Genomic DNA, 23,767 nt, shown 5'->3' with positions numbered 1-23,767 from the left:
ATTTGTTTTTATATATATTATTATTATTATTTTTTTTTTTCACCTTTATTTAACCAGGTAGGCTAGTTGAGAACAAGTTCTCATTTGCAACTGCGACCTGGCCAAGATAAAGCATAGCAGTGTGAGCATACAACAAAGAGTTACACATGGAGTAAACAATTAACAAGTCAATAACACAGTAGAAAACAAAGGGGGGGGTCTATATACAATGTGTGCAAAAGGCATGAGGAGGTAGGCAAATAATTACAATTTTGCAGATTAACACTGGAGTGATAAAAGATCAGATGGTCATGTACAGGTAGAGATATTGGTGTGCAGAAGAGCAGAAAAGTAAATAAATAAAAACAGTATGGGGATGAGGTAGGTGAAAAGGGTGGGCTATTTACCAATAGACTATGTACAGCTGCAGCGATCGGTTAGCTGCTCAGATAGCTGATGTTTGAAGTTGGTGAGGGAGATAAAAGTCTCCAACTTCAGCGATTTTTGCAATTCGTTCCAGTCACAGGCAGCAGAGTACTGGAACGAAAGGCGGCCAAATGAGGTGTTGGCTTTAGGGATGAATTTAGTTTGATATATTTGGTTCTGTCATTACTAGTCTGATATACCTTATGTTGTCATGCTATTGATATATTTGGTTCTGTCATTACTAGTCTGATATACCTTATGTTGTCATGCTATTGATATATTTGGTTCTGTCATTACTAGTCTGATATACCTTATGTTGTCAGGCTATTGATATAGTTGGTTCTGTCATTATTAGTTCCCTGGATACCTTACGTTGTCAGGCTATTGATATAATTGGTTCTGTCATTATTAGTTCCCTGGATACCTTACGTTGTCAGGCTATTGATATAATTGGTTCTGTCATTATTAGCTCCCTGGATACCTTACGTTATCAGGCTATTGATATAGTTGGTCCTGTCGTTATTAGTTCCCTGGATACCTTACGTTGTCAGGCTATTGATATAGTTGGTTCTGTCATTATTAGTTCCATGGATACCTTATGTTGTCAGGCTATTGATCTAGTTGGTTCTGTCATTACTAGTCCCCTGGATACCTAGCGTTGTCAAGCTATTGATCTAGTTGGTTCTGTCATTACTAGTCCCCTGGATACCTAGCGTTGTCAGGCTATTGATATAGTTGGTTCTGTCATTACTAGTCTGATATACCTTATGTTGTCAGGCTATTGATATAGTTGGTTCTGTCATTACTAGTTCCCTGGATACCTTACGTTGTCAGGCTATTGATCTAGTTGGTTCTGTCATTATTAGTCCCCTGGATACCTAGCGTTGTCAAGCTATTGATATAGTTGGTTCTGTCATTATTAGGTCCCTGGATACCTTACGTTGTCAGGCTATTGATAAAGTTGGTTCTGTCATTATTAGTCCTGTGGATACCTTACATTGTCAGGATACCTCCTGCTGTCCTGCTGTCCTGCTGTATACTGTCCTGCTGTATACTGTCCTGCTGTCCTGCTGTATACTGTCCTGCTGTATACTGTCCTGCTGTATACTGTCCTGCTGTCCTGCTGTGTGCTGTCCTGCTGTATACTGTCCTGCTGTATACTGTCCTGCTGTATACTGTCCTGCTGTCCTGCTCTATACTGTCCTGCTGTGTCCTGTCCTGCTGTATACTGTCCTGCTGTGTGCTGTCCTGCTGTATACTGTCCTGCTGTGTGCTGTCCTGCTGTATACTGTCCTGCTGTATACTGTCCTGCTGTATACTGTCCTGCTGTATACTGTCCTGCTGTGTGCTGTCCTGCTGTATACTGTCCTGCTGTGTACTGTCCTGCTGTATACTGTCCTGCTGTCCTGCTGTGTGCTGTATACTGTCCTGCTGTATACTGTCCTGCTGTATACTGTCCTGCTGTGTGCTGTCCTGCTGTATACTGTCCTGCTGTGTACTGTCCTGCTGTATACTGTCCTGCTGTCCTGCTGTGTGCTGTATACTGTCCTGCTGTATACTGTCCTGCTGTATACTGTCCTGCTGTCCTGCTGTATACTGTCCTGCTGTATACTGTCCTGCTGTGTGCTGTCCTGCTGTATACTGTCCTGCTGTGTGCTGTCCTGCTGTATACTGTCCTGCTGTCCTGCTGTGTGCTGTCCTGCTGTATACTGTCCTGCTGTCCTGCTGTGTGCTGTCCTGCTGTATACTGTCCTGCTGTCCTGCTGTATACTGTCCTGCTGTGTTCTGTCCTGCTGTCCTGCTGTGTACTGTCCTGCTGTCCTGCTGTGTGCTGTCCTGCTGTGTGCTGTCCTGCTGTGTACTGTCCTGCTGTCCTGCTGTATACTGTCCTGCTGTCCTGCTGTGTTCTGTCCTGCTGTCCTGCTGTATACTGTCCTGCTGTATACTGTCCTGCTGTCCTGCTGTGTTCTGTCCTGCTGTGTACTGTCCTGCTGTCCTGCTGTCCTGCTGTGTGCTGTCCTGCTGTGTGCTGTCCTGCTGTGTACTGTCCTGCTGTATACTGTCCTGCTGTATACTGTCCTGCTGTCCTGCTGTATACTGTCCTGCTGTATACTGTCCTGCTGTATACTGTCCTGCTGTCCTGCTGTGTTCTGTCCTGCTGTCCTGCTGTGTACTGTCCTGCTGTATACTGTCCTGCTGTCCTGCTGTGTTCTGTCCTGCTGTCCTGCTGTCCTGCTGTGTGCTGTCCTGCTGTCCTGCTGTCCTGCTGTGTGCTGTCCTGCTGTCCTGCTGTCCTGCTGTGTACTGTCCTGCTGTGTACTGTCCTGCTGTATACTGTGTGCTGTCCTGCTGTCCTGCTGTCCTGCTGTGTACTGTCCTGCTGTGTGCTGTCCTGCTGTCCTGCTGTGTACTGTCCTGCTGTCCTGCTGTCCTGCTGTGTTCTGTCCTGCTGTCCTGCTGTGTGCTGTCCTGCTGTCCTGCTGTCCTGCTGTGTGCTGTCCTGCTGTCCTGCTGTCCTGCTGTGTGCTGTCCTGCTGTGTACTGTCCTACTGTGTGCTGTCCTACTATGTACTGTCCTACTGTGTGCTGTCCTGCTGTGTTCTGTCCTGCTGTGTTCTGTCCTACTGTGTGCTGTCCTGCTGTGTTCTGTCCTACTGTGTACTGTCCTACTGTGTGCTGTCCTGCTGTGTACTGTCCTGCTGTGTGCTGTCCTGCTGTGTACTGTCCTACTGTGTGCTGTCCTGCTGTGTACTGTCCTGCTGTGTTCTGTCCTACTGTGTGCTGTCCTGCTGTGTGCTGTCCTGCTGTGTGCTGTCCTGCTGTCCTGATGTGTACTGCAAACGAGGCTAATCTTGTCATTAGTCACAGTGGACAATGCTAGCATGCTAACGTGATACACAGAAGACAACTTGGTTCCTGTTCAGATAAACAGAACAAGATCGAGTGAATCCTCAGACTGCAGCTGCCTTTCGGGCTTCTCTCTTTCTCTGTGTGTATTTTTCTCTCTTCTTCCATCTCTTTCTCTCTTGCTATCTTTATTTATGAAAGTCTTTGTTTTTCTTCCATCTCTTTCTCTCTTGCTATCTTTATTTATGAAAGTCTTTGTTTTTCTTCCATCTCTTTCTCTCTTGCTATCTTTATTTATGAAAGTCTTTGTTTTTCTTCCATCTCTCTCTCTCTTGCTATCTTTATTTATGAGTCTTTATTTTTCTCCCTCTCGTTCTCTCTCTCACCCTCTCTCCTTTTCTCTGTCTGTCTCACTACCCCTCTATCTTTCTCTCTGAGAGGTTTTTCCGGTTACCACAGCCCAGCTTTCCCAGGAAACTCTGGATCCCAGCCAGAGAAAAAGAGAGCGAGAGAGAGAGAGAAATAAGGTTGGGGGAGGGGAGAGGGGTTGAGAGAAACAGGATGACTGGGAGAAATGGAGAGAAGGGAGGAGTAGAGAGATAGAGAGAAAACAGAAACGACTGACAGCCCCCCGCAACACACACCCAGCAGCATACCACCCTGCATACCACCCTGCATACCACCCAGCAGCATACCACCCTGCATACCACCCAGCAGCATACCACCCAGCAGCATACCACCCTGCATACCACCCTGCATACCACCCAGCAGCATACCACCCTGCATACCAACCAGCAGCATACCACCCTGCATACCACCCAGCAGCATACCACCCAGCAGCATACCACCCTGCATACCACCCTGCATACCACCCAGCAGCATACCACCCTGCATAGCACCCAGCAGCATACCACCCTACAGCATACCACCCAGCAGCATACCACCCTGCATACCACCCAGCAGCATACCACCCTGCATACCACCCAGCAGCATACCGCCCAGCAGCATACCACCCAGCAGCATACCACCCTGCATACCACCCAGCAGCATACCACCCAGCAGCATACCACCCTGCATACCACACAGCAGCATACCACCCTGCATACCACCCAGCAGTATACCACCCAGAAGCATACCACCCTGCATACCACCCAGCAGCATACCACCTAGAAGCATACCACCCAGCAGCATACCACCCAGCAGCATACCACCCAGGAGCATACCACCCTGCATATCACTGCTGGCTTGCTTCTGAAGCTAAGCAGGGTTGGTCCTGGTCAGTTCCTGGATGGGAGACCAGATGCTGCTGGAAGTGGTGTTGGAGGGCCAGTAGGAGGCACTCTTTCCTCTGGTCTAAAAAAGAATATCCCAGGGCAATGATTGGGGACACTGCCCTGTGTATGGGTGCCGTCTTTCGGATGGCACGTTAAACGGGTGTCCTGACTTTCTGAGGTCAATAAAGATCCCATGGCACTTATCGTAAGAGTTAACTCCGGTGTCCTGGCTAAATTCCCAATCCGGCCATCAAACCATCACGGTCACCTAATAATCCCCAGTTTACAATTGTCTCACTCATCCACCTCCTCTCCCATGTAACTATTCCCCAGGACCTAATAATCCTCAGTTTACAATTGTCTCACTCATCCACCTCCTCTCCCCTGTAACTATTCTCCAGGACCTAATAATCCCCAGTTTACAATTGTCTCACTCATCCACCTCCTCTCCCCTGTAACTATTCCCCAGGTCGTTGCTGTAAACAGATAAATACAATAATATTTTTTTTCTCCAACACAAGTTGGAGAACGAGAGATTGAATCCTGTTATGCCAGGATCCGATGTTATGCCGGGATCCGATGTTATGCCGGGATCCGATGTTATGCCGGGATCCAATGTTATGCCGGGATCCGATCGTGCCGTCGGGTATGTGCCAATTAAAGGTAATTAACGATGTAGCTGACATATGCAGCGATTAGTGTTAATGCCAACGAGGGGAACACTCCCTTTAAAAGGGATAAGGAATGATCAAATCAGGCCCTCACTCTATCTTAAAGATACATGGGCCTGTTCACTGCAGTAGGGAGGAGAGAGAGACAGAGATAAACACTGTGGTGTGGGGCCTGTTCACTGTAGTAGGGAGGAGAGAGACAGAGATAAACACTGTGGTGTGGGGCCTGTTCACTGCAGTAGGGAGGAGAGAGAGAGACAGCACTGTGGTGTGGGGCCTGTTCACTGCAGTAGGGAGGAGAGAGACAGAGATAAACACTGTGGTGTGGTGCCTGTTCACTGCAGTAGAGAGGAGAGAGAGACAGCACTGTGGTGTGGGGCCTGTTCACTGTAGTAGGGAGGAGAGAGACAGAGATAAACACTGTGGTGTGGGGCCTGTTCACTGCAGTAGGGAGGAGAGAGACAGAGATAAACACTGTGGTGTGGTGCCTGTTCACTGCAGTAGGGAGGAGAGAGAGACAGAGATAAACACTGTGGTGTGGGGCCTGTTCACTGCAGTAGGGAGGAGAGAGACAGAGATAAACACTGTGGTGTGGTGCCTGTTCACTGCAGTAGGGAGGAGAGAGAGACAGCACTGTGGTGTGGTGCCTGTTCACTGCAGTAGGGAGGAGAGAGACAGAGATAAACACTGTGGTGTGGGGCCTGTTCACTGCAGTAGGGAGGAGAGAGACAGAGATAAACACTGTGGTGTGGGGCCTGTTCACTGCAGTAGGAAGGAGAGAGAGACAGAGATAAACACTGTGGTGTGGGGCCTGTTCACTGCAGTAGGGAGGAGAGAGACAGAGATAAACACTGTGGTGTGGGGCCTGTTCACTGCAGTAGGGAGGAGAGAGAGACAGAGATAAACACTGTGGTGTGGGGCCTGTTCACTGCAGTAGGGAGGAGAGAGAGACAGAGATTAACACTGTGGTGTGGGGCCTGTTCACTGTAGTAGGGAGGAGAGAGAGACAGAGGTAAACACTGTGGTGTGGGCCTGTTCACTGCAGTAGGGAGGAGAGAGACAGAGATAAACACTGTGGTGTGGTGCCTGTTCACTGCAGTAGGGAGGAGAGAGAGACAGAGATAAACACTGTGGTGTGGGGCCTGTTCACTGCAGTAGAGAGGAGAGAGAGACAGCACTGTGGTGTGGGGCCTGTTCACTGTAGTAGGGAGGAGAGAGACAGAGATAAACACTGTGGTGTGGGGCCTGTTCACTGCAGTAGGGAGGAGAGAGACAGAGATAAACACTGTGGTGTGGGGCCTGTTCACTGTAGTAGGGAGGAGAGAGACAGAGATAAACACTGTGGTGTGGGGCCTGTTCACTGTAGTAGGGAGGAGAGAGACAGAGATAAACACTGTGGTGTGGTGCCTGTTCACTGCAGTAGGGAGGAGAGAGAGACAGAGATAAACACTGTGGTGTGGGGCCTGTTCACTGCAGTAGGGAGGAGAGAGAGACAGAGATAAACACTGTGGTGTGGGGCCTGTTCACTGTAGTAGGGAGGAGAGAGAGACAGCACTGTGGTGTGGGGCCTGTTCACTGCAGTAGGGAGGAGAGAGAGACAGAGATAAACACTGTGGTGTGGGGCCTGTTCACTGCAGTGTAGGGAGGAGAGAGAGACAGAGATAAACACTGTGGTGTGGGGCCTGTTCACTGCAATAGGGAGGAGAGAGACAGAGATAAACACTGTGGTGTGGGGCCTGTTCACTGCAGTAGGGGGGAGAGAGACAGAGATAAACACTGTGGTGTGGGGCCTGTTCACTGCAGTAGGGAGGAGAGAGAGACAGAGATAAACACTGTGGTGTGGGGCCTGTTCACTGCAGTAGGGAGGAGAGAGAGACAGAGATAAACACTGTGGTGTGGGGCCTGTTCACTGCAGTAGGGAGGAGAGACAGAGATAAACACTGTGGTGTGGGGCCTGTTCACTGCAGTAGGGAGGAGAGAGACAGAGATAAACACTGTGGTGTGGGGCCTGTTCACTGTAGTAGGGAGGAGAGAGACAGAGATAAACACTGTGGTGTGGGGCCTGTTCACTGCAGTAGGGAGGAGAGAGAGACAGAGATAAACACTGTGGTGTGGGGCCTGTTCACTGTAGTAGGGAGGAGAGAGAGACAGCACTGTGGTGTGGGGCCTGTTCACTGCAGTAGGGAGGAGAGAGAGACAGAGATAAACACTGTGGTGTGGGGCCTGTTCACTGCAGTGTAGGGAGGAGAGAGAGACAGAGATAAACACTGTGGTGTGGGGCCTGTTCACTGCAATAGGGAGGAGAGAGACAGAGATAAACACTGTGGTGTGGGGCCTGTTCACTGCAGTAGGGGGGGAGAGAGACAGAGATAAACACTGTGGTGTGGGGCCTGTTCACTGCAGTAGGGAGGAGAGAGAGACAGAGATAAACACTGTGGTGTGGGGCCTGTTCACTGCAGTAGGGAGGAGAGAGAGACAGAGATAAACACTGTGGTGTGGGGCCTGTTCACTGCAGTAGGGAGGAGAGACAGAGATAAACACTGTGGTGTGGGGCCTGTTCACTGCAGTAGGGAGGAGAGAGACAGAGATAAACACTGTGGTGTGGGGCCTGTTCACTGTAGTAGGGAGGAGAGAGACAGAGATAAACACTGTGGTGTGGGGCCTGTGTGCTTAAAGCATCAGTTGACCAAGATTTTTTTTTTTTTGTCGGGGACAGCCCTAGTGTGTGTGATAGTTATGAGCAACGTCGAATCCAAAAGCTCTCAAAACAACCACCGGGTTCCCATAGCAACCAGGAGATAGAGAGAGAGAGAGAGAGAGAGAGAGAGAGAGAGAGAGAGAGAGAGAGAGAGAGAGAGAGAGAGACAGAGAGAGACAGAGAGAGAGAGACAGAGAGAGAGAGAGAGAGAGAGAGAGAGAGAGAGAGAGAGAGACAGAGAGAGAGAGAGAGAGACAGAGAGAGAGAGAGAGGGAGAGGCTACAAACACACAGTCTATTCAGACCTCGTCTAGTAGTAAAGCCTCTAATCTGACCAACACAAACTGTGAATGGCGTTCCATTCCAGCTGCCTTACTCACTCACACCGCAACTACACTAGTTCTATCCATTGATTGGTTTAACCCACCAGAAACCTGTTTTGATTGGTCAGCTGTAATGCATCTGCTGTGACAGGCTTTAGTCATTGGTTTTTCCTCGGTTCCCCCCAATGTTACATGTTTTAATTAACTTGGTACATAAATTATATACAAACAAACATGCCCTCTCTCTATCTCTCATCCTCTCTGTCTCTCATCCTCTCTCTCTATCTCTCATCCTCTCTCTCTATCTCTCATCCTCTCTGTCTCTCATCCTCTCTCTCTATCTCTCATCCTCTCTGTCTCTATCTCTCATCCTCTCTCTCTATCTCTCTATCTCTCATCCTCTCTCTATCTCTCATCCTCTCTCTCTATCTCTCATCCTCTCTCTCTATCTCTCATCCTCTCTCTCTATCTCTCATCCTCTCTCTCTATCTCTCATCCTCTCTCTCTCTATCTCTCATCCTCTCTCTCTCTATCTCTCATCCTCTCTCTCTATCTCTCATCCTCTCTCTCTATCTCTCATCCTCTCTCTCTATCTCTCATCCTCTCTCTCTCTATCTCTCTCCTCTCTCTCTATCTCTCATCCTCTCTCTCTATCTCTCATCCTCTCTCTATCTCTATCTCTCTCATCCTCTCTCTCATCTCTCATCCTCTCTCTCTATCTCTCATCCTCTCGCTCTATCTCTCATCCTCTCTCTCTCTATCTCTCATCCTCTCTCTCATCTCTCATTCCTCTCTATCTCTCTCTCCGATCTCTCATCCTCTCTCTCTATCCTCTCTATCTCCTCCTCATCCTCTCTCTCTCCCCCCTCCCCTCTCTCTCTCCCTCCCTCTCTCCCGCCCTCTCTCTCCCCCTCTCTCTCTCTCTGTCTCCTCTCTATCTCTCATCCTCTCTCTCTATCTCTCATCCTCTCTCTCTCCCCCCCCTCCTTCTCTCCCCCCTCCCCCCTCTCTCTCTCTCTATCTCTCATCCTCATCCTCTCTCTCTCCCCCCTCCCTCTCTCCTCCCTCCCCCCTCTCTCTCCCCCTCCCCCTCTCTCTCTCCCCCCTCCCCTCCTCTCTCTCTATCTCTATCTCTCATCCTCTCTCTCTCCCCCCTCCCTCTCTCCTCCCTCCCCCCTCTCTCTCCCCCTCCCCCTCTCTTCCTGTCTTCCTGAAATAGAGAGGAAACCTCAGTCCATCTGCTTACTCAGTCTTTAAAACACTCTGTCAGCATTTTCACCATTGACTAATAAAGTTATTTTAGTTTTGAAATGGTAACTTCAGAGAAAAAATACTCTCTTTTGTCTCTTTCTCTCTCTCCCCATCTCTCTCTCTCTCTCTCTCTCTCTCTCTCTCTCCCTCTCTCTCCCCATCTCTCTCTCTCTCCCCTCTCTCCCCATCTCTCTCTCTCTCTCTCTCTCTCTCTCTCTCTCTGTGTCAGTAGTGATGCGTACTGCTATTTGTCACACCACTGTAGGTCTAGTCAGCAGCATGTGTGTGTGGTATGGGTGTAGGTCGCCTCGTCGCGAACCATGCTTCCCTAAAATGGGAAGTGTGGGGATGTTCCATGGCAGAAATCAGGAAGGAACCGGTGCCTTGCTTGGGAGGAGCTCATCAGATTTATGCCAAAAGAATATCAACAAAACAACCACTGGTTACAAAACATTTTATAATGTTTTGTCCAGATGAGCTAAAGCTGTCAAGATGCAGTAAGAAGGAAGAAATGATATACAACACAAATCAATATTTATATTTTTTGTTTCTGAGGTGATATTTGGCTGTAAAGGCCAGCATGCGGAACAAGTCGCTACGATGAGATTTTTTGGGGGGAGAAAAGTCAGCTAACCTCGTAAGCTACCTAGGTATAACTAACTAACTAGCTACTAGCTACTATAACTAACTAGCTAGCTGTGAGCTACTATAACTAACTAGCTAGCTACTAGCTAGTTCAATGTCTCTCAGGATTATAAAGCCAAACCAAAAAGATAGTAAAAACAGCATATTATTGACCTAAAAGGATAGCTGTGTTAGCCCAGTCGCTAGCTTATACAGGGTCAGTGACACATAGAGCAACCATGTCTATGGGAACTACTGCAGTCATTTTGTTAACAACATTGCTAAAAATGAACGAAATAACATAAAAATATGCTACCTGTAATGCTTATCTCCTGTAGCCTAACTGTCGTCTCCTTACTGTCATATTGTACCTAAATTACAAGGGTTGGATTTGAACTAAACAATTTTAAACAATATGTCAGCACTTCAATGTGCAGAAATCGCTCCGCCATTTCCTGGTTGTTAAAACTCTTAATAGTTTTCCTAATTTCAGTTTTTATGTGACCAAAAACAAGCAACTATAATGTAGACCAGGGAGCGTAGAAATAGAGCACACATTATTAGACTTGCTTTTCATGAGAATGACAGATCTATAACTTACATTTCTGTCTGAATTTGGTCTGGTCACCCCCCAAAAAAGTTACATATTGTCGCTTTAAAAGGCATGTAGAAAATCTGGTATATGGTTTGAACATGGTCTACTGGGGTCATTTTAAGTAGAGAACGTAGAGCTCAACATGTAAACAATGTGCCAGTCCAGCTATTCTCTGATCCAGATGACAGATGCCCTAAAGGCCAGTAGTGCCGTCACACTGTAGGACTGTGGCTGCATTAGTGATGTCATATGAGAAGCTGCACAATGAATTCACATAGCTGATATACTGAGAGAGAGAGAGAGAGAGAGAGAGAGAGAGAGAGAGAGAGAGAGAGAGAGAGAGAGAGAGAGAGAGAGAGAGAGAGAGAGAGAGAGAGAGAGAGAGAGAGAGAGAGAGAGACAATTAAATACAACTCATTGGAGATCTTACCACTATACATAAAGGTTATGTTTTATGTTTTAGGTTATGTTTTATTTAACTAGGCAAGTCAGTTAAGAAAAAAATCTTATTTTCAATGACGGCCTAGGAACAGTGGGTTAACTGCCTGTTCAGGGGCAGAACGACAGATTTGTACCTTGGCAGCTCAGGGGTTTGAACTTGCAACCTTCCAGTTACTAGTCCAACGCTCTAACCACTAGGCTACCCTGCCGTCCCAGAATACAACACAGACCCATTACAGACAGAACCCCTTCCTCTCTTTATTGACACAGACCCATTACAGACAGAACCCCTTCCTCTCTTTATTGACACACAGACCCATTACAGACAGAACCCCTTCCTCTCTTTATTGACACACAGACCCATTACAGACAGAACCCCTTCCTCTCTTTATTGACACACAGACCCATTACAAACAGAACCCCTTCCTCTCTTTATTGACACACAGACCCATTACAGACAGAACCCCCTTCCTCTCTTTATTGACACACAGACCCATTACAGACAGAACCCCTTCCTCTCTTTATTGACACACAGACCCATTACAGACAGAACCCCTTCCTCTCTTTATTGACACACAGACCCATTACAGACAGAACCCCTTCCTCTCTTTATTGACACACAGACCCATTACAGACAGAACCCCCTTCCTCTCTTTATTGACACACAGACCCATTACAGACAGAACCCCTTTCTCTCTTTATTTCAGGATTGTGATGAATCAACATCAACACAAGTTCATTAGTTTAACAATTTTAAACAAGTTTAAACACTTCACAAGAGTCATCACTTCAAAATGTGTAAATAAAGCTAACTGTTATGTAAAGATGAGACATCTTAGTGTAAACAACACTAGATCGTTGACTTAGCAACAAGTAGGTTATTATTACTAAAGCGGCATATCAGGAAAACAACAAAAACTCCATTCCAGAGGTGGCCAACCCTGCTCCACTGATCTACTGGCTGAGTAGACTTCTATTCCAGAGGTAGCCAACCCTGCTCCACTGATCTACTGGCTGAGTAGACTTCTATTCCAGAGGTAGCCAACCCCTGCTCCACTGATCTACTGGCTGAGTAGACTTCTATTCCAGAGGTAGCCAACCCTGCTCCACTGATCTACTGGCTGAGTAGACTTCTATTCCAGAGGTAGCCAACCCTGCTCCACTGATCTACTGGCTGAGTAGACTTCTATTCCAGAGGTAGCCAACCCTGCTCCACTGATCTACTGGCTGAGTAGACTTCTATTCCAGAGGTAGCCAACCCTGCTCCACTGATCTACTGGCTGAGTAGGCTTCTATTCCAGAGGTAGCCAACCCTGCTCCACTGATCTACTGGCTGAGTAGACTTCTATTCCAGAGGTAGCCAACCCTGCTCCACTGATCTACTGGCTGAGTAGACTTCTATTCCAGAGGTAGCCAACCCTGCTCCACTGATCTACTGGCTGAGTAGACTTCTATTCCAGAGGTAGCCAACCCTGCTCCACTGATCTACTGGCTGAGTAGACTTCTATTCCAGAGGTGGCCAACCCTGCTCCACTGATCTACTGGCTGAGTAGACTTCTATTCCAGAGGTAGCCAACCCTGCTCCACTGATCTACTGGCTGAGTAGACTTCTATTCCAGAGGTAGCCAACCCTGCTCCACTGATCTACTGGCTGAGTAGACTTCTATTCCAGAGGTAGCCAACCCTGCTCCACTGATCTACTGGCTGAGTAGACTTCTATTCCAGAGGTAGCCAACCCTGCTCCACTGATCTACTGGCTGAGTAGACTTCTATTCCAGAGGTAGCCAACCCTGCTCCACTGATCTACTGGCTGAGTAGACTTCTATTCCAGAGATGGCCAACCCTGCTCCACTGATCTACTGACTGAGTAGACTTCTATTCCAGAGGTAGCCAACCCTGCTCCACTGGTCTACTGTCTGGCTGAGCAGGGTTCTATTCCAGAGGTAGCCAACCCTGCTCCACTGATCTACTGGCTGAGTAGACTTCTATTCTAGAGATGGCCAACCCTGCTCCACTGATCTACTGGCTGAGTAGACTTCTATTCCAGAGGTAGCCAACCCTGCTCCACTGGTCTACTGTCTGGCTGAGCAGACTTCTATTCCAGAGTTGGCCAACCCTGCTCCACTGGTCTACTGTCTGGCTGAGCAGGGTTCTATTCCAGAGGTAGCCAACCCTGCTCCACTGATCTACTGGCTGAGTAGACTTCTATTCCAGAGGTAGCCAACCCTGCTCCACTGATCTACTGGCTGAGTAGACTTCTATTCCAGAGGTAGCCAACCCTGCTCCACTGATCTACTGGCTGAGTAGACTTCTATTCCAGAGATGGCCAACCCTGCTCCACTGATCTACTGGCTGAGTAGACTTCTATTCCAGAGGTAGCCAACCCTGCTCCACTGATCTACTGGCTGAGTAGACTTCTATTCCAGAGATGGCCAACCCTGCTCCACTGATCTACTGACTGAGTAGACTTCTATTCCAGAGGTAGCCAACCCTGCTCCACTGGTCTACTGTCTGGCTGAGCAGGGTTCTATTCCAGAGGTAGCCAACCCTGCTCCACTGATCTACTGGCTGAGTAGACTTCTATTCTAGAGATGGCCAACCCTGCTCCACTGATCTACTGGCTGAGTAGACTTCTATTCCAGAGGTAGCCAACCCTGCTCCACTGGTCTACTGTCTGGCTGAGCAGACTTCTATTCCAGAGTTGGCCAACCCTGCTCCACTGGTCTACTGTCTGGCTGAGCAGGGTTCTATTCCAGAGGTAGCCAACCCTGCTCCACTGATCTACTGGCTGAGTAGACTTCTATTCCAGAGGTAGCCAACCCTGCTCCACTGATCTACTGGCTGAGTAGACTTCTATTCCAGAGGTAGCCAACCCTGCTCCACTGATCTACTGGCTGAGTAGACTTCTATTCCAGAGGTAGCCAACCCTGCTCCACTGATCTACTGGCTGAGTAGACTTCTATTCCAGAGGTGGCCAACCCTGCTCCACTGATCTACTGGCTGGCTGAGTAGACTTCCATTCCAGAGGTGGCCAACCCTGCTCCACTGATCTACTGGCTGAGTAGACTTCTATTCCAGAGGTAGCCAACCCTGCTCCACTGATCTACTGGCTGAGTAGACTTCTATTCCAGAGGTAGCCAACCGTGCTCCACTGATCTACTGGCTGAGTAGACTTCTATTCCAGAGGTAGCCAACCCTGCTCCACTGATCTACTGGCTGAGTAGACTTCTATTCCAGAGGTAGCCAACCCTGCTCCACTGATCTACTGGCTGAGTAGACTTCTATTCCAGAGGTAGCCAACCCTGCTCCACTGATCTACTGGCTGAGTAGACTTCTATTCCAGAGATGGCCAACCCTGCTCCACTGATCTACTGACTGAGTAGACTTCTATTCCAGAGGTAGCCAACCCTGCTCCACTGGTCTACTGTCTGGCTGAGCAGGGTTCTATTCCAGAGGTAGCCAACCCTGCTCCACTGATCTACTGGCTGAGTAGACTTCTATTCTAGAGATGGCCAACCCTGCTCCACTGATCTACTGGCTGAGTAGACTTCTATTCCAGAGGTAGCCAACCCTGCTCCACTGGTCTACTGTCTGGCTGAGCAGACTTCTATTCCAGAGTTGGCCAACCCTGCTCCACTGGTCTACTGTCTGGCTGAGCAGGGTTCTATTCCAGAGGTAGCCAACCCTGCTCCACTGATCTACTGGCTGAGTAGACTTCTATTCCAGAGGTAGCCAACCCTGCTCCACTGATCTACTGGCTGAGTAGACTTCTATTCCAGAGGTAGCCAACCCTGCTCCACTGATCTACTGGCTGAGTAGACTTCTATTCCAGAGATGGCCAACCCTGCTCCACTGATCTACTGGCTGAGTAGACTTCTATTCCAGAGGTAGCCAACCCTGCTCCACTGATCTACTGGCTGAGTAGACTTCTATTCCAGAGATGGCCAACCCTGCTCCACTGATCTACTGACTGAGTAGACTTCTATTCCAGAGGTAGCCAACCCTGCTCCACTGGTCTACTGTCTGGCTGAGCAGGGTTCTATTCCAGAGGTAGCCAACCCTGCTCCACTGATCTACTGGCTGAGTAGACTTCTATTCTAGAGATGGCCAACCCTGCTCCACTGATCTACTGGCTGAGTAGACTTCTATTCCAGAGGTAGCCAACCCTGCTCCACTGGTCTACTGTCTGGCTGAGCAGACTTCTATTCCAGAGTTGGCCAACCCTGCTCCACTGGTCTACTGTCTGGCTGAGCAGGGTTCTATTCCAGAGGTAGCCAACCCTGCTCCACTGATCTACTGGCTGAGTAGACTTCTATTCCAGAGGTAGCCAACCCTGCTCCACTGATCTACTGGCTGAGTAGACTTCTATTCCAGAGGTAGCCAACCCTGCTCCACTGATCTACTGGCTGAGTAGACTTCTATTCCAGAGGTAGCCAACCCTGCTCCACTGATCTACTGGCTGAGTAGACTTCTATTCCAGAGGTGGCCAACCCTGCTCCACTGATCTACTGGCTGGCTGAGTAGACTTCCATTCCAGAGGTGGCCAACCCTGCTCCACTGATCTACTGGCTGAGTAGACTTCTATTCCAGAGGTAGCCAACCCTGCTCCACTGATCTACTGGCTGAGTAGACCTTCTATTCCAGAGGTAGCCAACCGTGCTCCACTGATCTACTGGCTGAGTAGACTTCTATTCCAGAGGTAGCCAACCCTGCTCCACTGATCTACTGGCTGAGTAGACTTCTATTCCAGAGGTAGCCAACCCTGCTCCACTGATCTACTGGCTGAGTAGACTTCTATTCCAGAGGTGGCCAACTAGCTAGATCAGCTGTAGCCAAAGCAGCCTACTGTAGCCTGCTAGCTAGTTAGCAGCTCAGTGGTGTCTACAAAGTGGCCTACTGTAGCCAGCTAGCCAGTTAGCAGCTCAGTGGAGTTAGCCTATAAAGTGGCCTACTGTAGCCAGCTAGCCAGTTAGCAGCTCAGTGGAGTTAGCCTATAAAGTGGCCTACTGTAGCCAGCTAGCCAGTTAGCAGCTCAGTGGAGTTAGCCTATAAAGTGGCCTACTGTAGCCAGCTAGCCAGTTAGCAGCTCAGTGGTGTCTACAAAGTGGCCAACTAGCTAGATCAGCTAGCTAGTTAGCAGCTCAGTGGAGTCTACAAAGTGGACTACTGTAGCCAGCTAGCTAGTTAGCAGCTGAGTGGAGTCTACAAAGTGGCCTACTGTAGCCAGCTAGCTAGTTAGCAGCTGAGTGGAGTCTACAAAGTGGACTACTGTAGCCAGCTAGCTAGTTAGCAGCTCAGTGGAGTCTACAAAGTGGCCTACTGTAGCCAGCTAGCTAGTTAGCAGCTGAGTGGAGTCTACAAAGTGGACTACTGTAGCCAGCTAGCTAGTTAGCAGCTGAGTGGAGTCTACAAAGTGGACTACTGTAGCCAGCTAGCTAGTTAGCAGCTGAGTGGAGTCTACAAAGTGGACTACTGTAGCCAGCTAGCTAGTTAGCAGCTGAGTGGAGTCTACAAAGTGGACTACTGTAGCCAGCTAGCTAGTTAGCAGCTGAGTGGAGTCTACAAAGTGGACTACTGTAGCCAGCTAGCTAGTTAGCAGCTCAGTGGAGTCTACAAAGTGGACTACTGTAGCCAGCTAGCTAGTTAGCAGCTCAGTGGAGTCTACAAAGTGGCCTACTGTAGCCAGCTAGCTAGTTAGCAGCTGAGTGGAGTCTACAAAGTGGCCTACTGTAGCCAGCTAGCTAGTTAGCAGCTGAGTGGAGTCTACAAAGTGGACTACTGTAGCCAGCTAGCTAGTTAGCAGCTCAGTGGAGTCTACAAAGTGGCCTACTGTAGCCAGCTAGCTAGTTAGCAGCTCAGTGGAGTCTACAAAGTGGACTACTGTAGCCAGCTAGCTAGTTAGCAGCTCAGTGGAGTCTACAAAGTGGACTACTGTAGCCAGCTAGCTAGTTAGCAGCTGAGTGGAGTCTACAAAGTGGACTACTGTAGCTAGCTAGCTAGTTAGCAGCTGAGTGGAGTCTACAAAGTGGACTACTGTAGCCAGCTAGCTAGTTAGCAGCTCAGTGGAGTCTACAAAGTGGACTACTGTAGCCAGCTAGCTAGTTAGCAGCTGAGTGGAGTCTACAAAGTGGACTACTGTAGCCAGCTAGCTAGTTAGCAGCTGAGTGGAGTCTACAAAGTGGCCTACTGTAGCCAGCTAGCTAGTTAGCAGCTGAGTGGAGTCTACAAAGTGGACTACTGTAGCCAGCTAGCTAGTTAGCAGCTCAGTGGAGTCTACAAAGTGGCCTACTGTAGCCAGCTAGCTAGCTAGCAGCTGAGTGGAGTCTACAAAGTGGCCTACTGTAGCCAGCTAGCTAGTTAGCAGCTGAGTGGAGTCTACAAAGTGGCCTACTGTAGCCAGCTAGCTAGTTAGCAGCTGAGTGGAGTCTACAAAGTGGACTACTGTAGCCAGCCAGCTAGTTAGCAGCTGAGTGGAGTCTACAAAGTGGACTACTGTAGCCAGCTAGCCAGTTAGCAGCTGAGTGGAGTCTACAAAGTGGACTACTGTAGCCAGCTAGCTAGTTAGCAGCTGAGTGGAGTCTACAAGTGGACTACTGTAGCCAGCTAGCTAGTTAGCAGCTGAGTGGAGTCTACAAAGTGGCCTACTGTAGCCAGCTAGCTAGTTAGCAGCTGAGTGGAGTCTACAAAGTGGCCTACTGTAGCCAGCTAGCTAGTTAGCAGCTCAGTGGAGTCTACAAAGTGGACTACTGTAGCCAGCTAGCTAGTTAGCAGCTCAGTGGAGTCTACAAAGTGGCCTACTGTAGCCAGCTAGCTAGTTAGCAGCTGAGTGGAGTCTACAAAGTGGCCTACTGTAGCCAGCTAGCTAGTTAGCAGCTGAGTGGAGTCTACAAAGTGGCCTACTGTAGCCAGCTAGCTAGTTAGCAGCTCAGTGGAGTCTACAAAGTGGCCTACTGTAGCCAGCTAGCTAGTTAGCAGCTCAGTGGAGTCTACAAAGTGGCCTACTGTAGCCAGCTAGCTAGTTAGCAGCTCAGTGGAGTCTACAAAGTGGCCAACTGTAGCCAGCTAGCTACCAACAAACACCGTTTAAAGTTTCATTACTTGAAATATGTTCTCCCGCTGCTTCTTTTTATGGGTCCTTAGAAACTAAATAATGGGCCATTTTCGAGATATTTCAGTGGTAGCAAAGCGGCCGTGTGGGCAGGAGGACACAAAAGGAAAATGGTTTGTCACCAGAGCGGTTTAGAACGTGACCTTTGACTTTACCAACGTAATTCAGTTTCAATCAAATATAAATCGCAGACTTGTCAGCAACACTTGATAATTTGCGCTTGAAAACTAGCAACAACACCAACTACCGGGACGGTGGTCAGGTGATTCACATAGCACAACCAGCAGCCGTTCTAGAAATGTAACATCTAATCAAAATCTGAGAGAGAGAGAGAATCTGTTCGCTGTGTTTTTACACCAAAACTACATTCTCCAGATGGTGGTGTGGCAAAGTGAGACTAGAGTGTAGTGTCTCTGTGTGTGTGTGTCTGCGTATGTAGTCTGTGTTAATCTCCTCAACGCTGGGAATTCCCCCTCTCCCCCCACTCCTGGCCCCTCCCCCTTTACGTTGGCGGACTTTGTTTCCTGTGGCGGTGACATCACAGGTCAGCCGTTGGGTCATGGGGTTGCGTTTCCTGTTTGGCACGGCAACGTAACGGTTCACGTCCGTTCGTCCAATGGGGTCCGTTTTAGAACACTACTCGGTGACAAATTATGATTCATTTATAAAACAAGTTGGAATCTCATTTAGAGAAGAAGACAAACTGACATTTACAATAAGACCAGACCAGAGCCCATCAACTAAATGAAAGACGGATTGAAAGAAGAATCGTTTTGAAAAGAGGAGTAGTTTTGGAAAGAGGAGTAGTTTTGAAAAGAGGAATAGTTTTGAAAGAGGAATAGTTTTGAAAAGAGGAGTAGTTTTGGAAAGAGGAATAGTTTTGAAAAGAGGAATAGTTTTGGAAAGAGGAATAGTTTTGGAATGAGGGCTAGTTTTCTGTGTGTGGGGGAGGGAGGACAAGGGGGGGTTGCTGTCTCTCTGTCTGGTTAATCCCTCTCTCTGTTTTCACACACACACAGCTGTTTCCTGGGGTGGTGGATGTGATTGAGGTTGCAATGTACCAGACTGAACTATCATACTAAATAACGTTAAACATCCTGTTTGGCTCAGTCGGTGTGGTGCATGTAAGACCAAAGGTCGTGGGTTTGGTACAGCCTGGGGACACCTATTCATAAAATGGACCAATGACTTTGGATGAAGTGTCTGCTGAATGGCGTAAATGCTTCATAGAACCCCTGGAACGCGTTCAGAAGCTGATCCTGGGGTCTGTTTTAGTGTTGTTCCCTTCAGAGGCATTGGGAGATTGCTTCATAGATCCCTTGGAACGCGTTCAGAAGCTGATCCTGGGTCTGTTTTTATAGTGTTGTTCCCTTCAGAGGCATTGGGAGATTGCTTCATAGATCCCTTGGAACGCGTTCAGAAGCTGATCCTGGGTCTGTTTAGTGTTGTTCCCTTCAGAGGCATTGGGAGATTGCTTCATAGATCCCTTGGAACGCATTCAGAAGCTGATCCTGGGTCTGTTTTAGTGTTGTTCCCTTCAGAGGCATTGGGAGATTGCTTCATAGATCCCTTGGAACGCGTTTCAGAAGCTGATCCTGGGTCTGTTTAGTGTTGTTCCCCTCTTAGAGGCAGAACACAGGGTCATCACACTTTTATCAGAAAACATTGCTCTCTTTCTTACTCCCTCTTTCTCCCTTTCTCTCCCCCTCTCTCTCTCTCTTTCTTCTCTCTCTCTCTCTCTCCTCTCTCCTCTCTCTCTCTCTCTCTCTCTCTCTCTCTTTCTGTCCCTCCCTCCCTCCCTCCTCTCTGTCTGTGTCAGGGTTGAGTTTAATGATCAGTTTTGTTTGTTTGAACATTGTAGAGCATTCTAGAAGCCTCGGTGTCAACGTCGTTTCACACTGGACACACACTGGTTGAATCAACGTCGTTTCGCACTGGACACACACTGGTTGAATCAACGTCGTTTCGCACTGGGACACACAGTGGTTGAATCAACGTCGTTTCGCACTGGACACACAGTGGTTGAATCAACGTCGTTTTGCACTGGACACACAGTGGTTGAATCAACGTCGTTTCGCACTGGACACACACTGGTTGAATCAACGTCGTTTCACACTGGACACACAGTGGTTGAATCAACGTCGTTTTGCACTGGACACACACTGGTTGAATCAACGTCGTTTCGCACTGGACACACACTGGTTGAATCAACGTCGTTTCGCACTGGACCACAACTGGTTGAATCAACGTCGTTTCACACTGGACACACACTGGTTGAATCAACGTCGTTTCGCACCTGGACACACACGGTTGAATCAACATCGTTTCACACTGGACACACACTGGTTGAATCAGACTCGTTTCGCACTGGACACACACTGGTTGAATCAACGTCGTTTTCGCACTGGACACACACTGGTTGAATCAACGTCGTTTCGCACTGGACACACACTGGTTGAATCAACGTCGTTTCGCACTGGACACACACTGGTTGAATAAAACGTCGTGTCACACTGGACACACACTGGTTGAATCAACGTCGTTTCGCACTGGACACACACTGGTTGAATCAACGTCGTTTCCACATCATTCAAATGAAATTACATTGAACCAACCGTGGAATAGACGTTGAATTGACGTCTTTGCCCAGTGGGAAGAGTGTTGTTGTGTGTGTGTGGGTTGAATTATATAGCAAACACTTTCAAAGCTTTCAGCATGTTGTGTCCAATGGAAAAGCTTTCAGCATGTTGTGTCCAATGGAAAAGCTTTCAGCATGTTGTGTCCAATGGAAAAGCTTTCAGCATGTTGTGTCCAATGGAAAAGCTTTCAGCATGTTGTGTCCAATGGAAAAGCTTTCAGCATGTTGTGTCCATGGAAACAATGGAATAAAACGTTTAATTACGTCAAAACGACTGTTGTCTCTTCCTGTTCACAGAGTGAGTCTGTGAAATACTTCCTGGATAACCTGGACCGGATTGGCCAGCCGGTGAGTGGGGCGGAGCTTCTTTACCTTTAACATTTAATGTCAGAACCTCTGGCCACACCCCCCCATCTGATAGTATTACTGACTATGTAATTACATTATTGTTGAATACTGTTGTTGTACATAAATACTGTACATAAATACTGTACATAAATACTGTACATAAATACTGTACATAAATGCTGTACATAATGCTGTACATAATGCTGTACATAAATACTGTACATAAATACTGTACATAAATACTGTACATAAATGCTGTACATAAATACTGTACATAAATACTGTACATAAATACTGTACATAAATGACAAACAAAAAACAATCAAAGAGCATGATAATATTACTGTTCTCCTCCTCTCTCTCCTCCTCTCTCCTCTCTCCTCCTCTCTCTCCTCTCTCCTCTCTCCTCCCCTCTCCTCTCTCCTCTCTCCGCCCCTCTCCTCTCTCCTCCCCTCCCTCTCTCCTCCCCTCTCCTCTCTCCTCTCTCCTCCCCTCTCCTCCTCTCCTCTCTCCCCTCTCCTCTCTCGCCTCTCCTCCTCTCTCTCTCTCCTCTCTCCTCCCCTCTCCTCTCTCCTCTCTCTTCCTCCCCTCCTCCTCTTCTCCTCTCTCCTCTCTCCTCTCCTCTCTCCTCTCTCCTCCCCTCTCCTCTCTCCTCTCTCCTCCCTCTCCCTCTCTCCTCTCTCCTCTCTCCTCCCCTCTCCTCTCTCCTCTCTCCTCCCCTCTCCTCTCCCTCTCCTCTCCTCTCTCCTCTTCCTCCTCTCTCCTTCTCCTCTTCTCCCTCTCTCCTCCTCCTCCTCTCCTCTCTCCTCTCTCCTCCCCTCTCCTCTCTCCTCTCTCCTCTCTCCTCCTCTCTTCCTCTCTCCTCCATCCTCCTTCATCCCTCCTCCTCTCCATCCTTCCATCCTCTCTCCTCCTCTCTCCTCCATCCTTCTGTCCTCCTCTCTCTCTTCTTCCTCCTCATCCTTTCATCCCTGGCTCCTCCTCTCGCCTCCATCCTTCCATCCCCTCTCTCCTCCTCCTTCCATTCCTCTCTCCTCCTCTCTCCTCTTCTCTCCTCATCCTTCCATCCTGTCCTCCTCCTCTCTCGCCTCCATCCTTCCATCCCTCTCTCCTCCATCCTTACATTCCTCTCCTCCTCTCTCTCTTTCTCTCTCCATCCTTCCATCCCTGTTCCTCCTCTCGCCTCCTCCTTCCATCCTCTCTCCTCCATCCTTCCTCCTCTCCTCTCTCCTCCATCCTTCCATCCCTCTCTCCTCCTCTCTCCTCCATCCTTCCATCCCTTTCTCCTCCTCTCTCCTCCATCCTTCCATCCCTCTCTCCTCCTCTCTGCTCCTCTCTACTCCTCCCCTCTCTCCTCCATCCTTCCATCCCTCTCTCCTCCTCTCTGCTCCTCTCTACTCCTCCCCTCTCTCCTCCATCCTTCCATCCCTCTCTCCTCCTCTCTGCTCCTCTCTACTCCTCCCCCTCTCTCCTCCATCCTTCCATCCTTCCATCCCTCTCTCCTCCTCTCTCCTCCTCTCTACTCCTCCCCTCTGCTCCTCTCTACTCCTCCCCTCTCTCCTCCATCCTTCCATCCCTCTCTCATCCTCTCTCCAGAACTATATCCCTAGTCGGCAGGACATTCTGTTTGCACGGAAGGCGACTAAAGGAATCGTAGAACACGACTTATCATAAAGAAGATTCCGTTTAAGATGGTTGATGTGGGAGGTCAGAGGTCACAGAGACAGAAATGGTTTCAGTGCTTCGACGGAATCACGTCTATACTGTTCATGGTGTCATCATCCGAGTACGACCAGGTAGGCTACAGACAGACAGACAGACAGACAGACATATGAGCAGGTACACCCACCCACCAGACCTGAGTATATGAGGTGCGGATGTAGCTGGGAGGTTTTGGGGGTGAACCACATCTTCAGTTTTACGTGAGTCAAGCGGAAGGGAGACATTTCTCACCTCCTCTCCCATAGGTTCTGATGGAGGACCGGAGGACCAATCGGCTGGTAGAGAGCATGAACATCTTTGAGACGATCGTGAACAACAAGCTCTTCCTCAACGTGTCCATCATCCTCTTCCTCAACAAGACTGACCTGCTGGTGGAGAAGCTAGGCCAATCTGACATCGCTAAACACTTCCCAGAATACAGGGGAGACCCTCGCAGGCTGGAGGATGTACAGGTAGGATTTAACACACAGGACCTACAGGTAGGATCTAACACACAGGACCTACAGGTAGGATCTAACACACAGGACATACAGGTAGGATCTAACACACAGGACCTACAGGTAGGATCTAACACACAGGACCTACAGGTAGGATCTAACACACTGGACCTACAGGTAGGATCAACACACAGGACCTACAGGTAGGATCTAACACACAGGACCTACAGGTAGGATCTAACACACAGGACCTACAGGTAGGATCTAACAACACAGGACCTACAGGTAGGATCTAACACACAGGACCTACAGTGTAGGATATAACACACAGGACCTACAGGTAGGATCTAACACACAGGACCTACAGGTAGGATCTAACACACAGG

At 48.7% G+C, this 23,767-nt stretch overlaps 1 pseudogene; it reads left to right on the top strand.

Annotated features, from left to right (window-relative positions):
• Nucleotides 1–23,558, top strand: part of LOC116364966 (guanine nucleotide-binding protein subunit alpha-12-like) — a 40,069-nt pseudogene extending 16,511 nt beyond the window's left edge.
• Nucleotides 23,559–23,767: the final 209 nt, after the last annotated feature.

The sequence above is a fragment of the Oncorhynchus kisutch genome, unplaced genomic scaffold, assembly GCF_002021735.2.
Source record: "Oncorhynchus kisutch isolate 150728-3 unplaced genomic scaffold, Okis_V2 scaffold1133, whole genome shotgun sequence".
NCBI lineage: Eukaryota > Metazoa > Chordata > Actinopteri > Salmoniformes > Salmonidae > Oncorhynchus > Oncorhynchus kisutch.
Note: the sequence above shows the minus strand (reverse complement) of the source record. Positions and strands in the feature narration are given on the sequence as shown.